This window comes from Penaeus monodon, chromosome 28 (assembly GCF_015228065.2).
Source record: "Penaeus monodon isolate SGIC_2016 chromosome 28, NSTDA_Pmon_1, whole genome shotgun sequence".
Taxonomy (NCBI): Eukaryota; Metazoa; Arthropoda; class Malacostraca; order Decapoda; family Penaeidae; genus Penaeus; species Penaeus monodon.
The window spans coordinates 5,034,661-5,035,043 of record NC_051413.1 but is presented as its reverse complement, the minus strand read 5'-3'; positions in this window follow the sequence as shown (position 1 = coordinate 5,035,043).

Here is a 383-nt window from a genome sequence, read left to right as displayed (position 1 = left end):
AAATCTTACCGAACTATATATGCACTTAAAGAGATACTGACTACTGGCTACATAAAACTTATTTAAACAAGATCGTTGTATTTCAAATAACCGTCTTCACTAAGCTGCCAATTACCTGATAATTATTATCACTGGATCTGTCAAGTGTCCCTTTGCTATGATTAAAATTATGTAGTTTTTTTTTTTTTTGTCTATCTATAATGCGTATATATTTGTAATTGTTATTTATGTATATCAAATGGATATTGTGTTATGCAGAGTGGATTTGATGTTCATATAGTTGTGACTGGTGGATATATATAATAATGGTTGTATATGAGTTGCATTTGCTTTGTATTCGAGATGCGCATGCTGTATATGTTCTATGTTGCATAGATGGTATG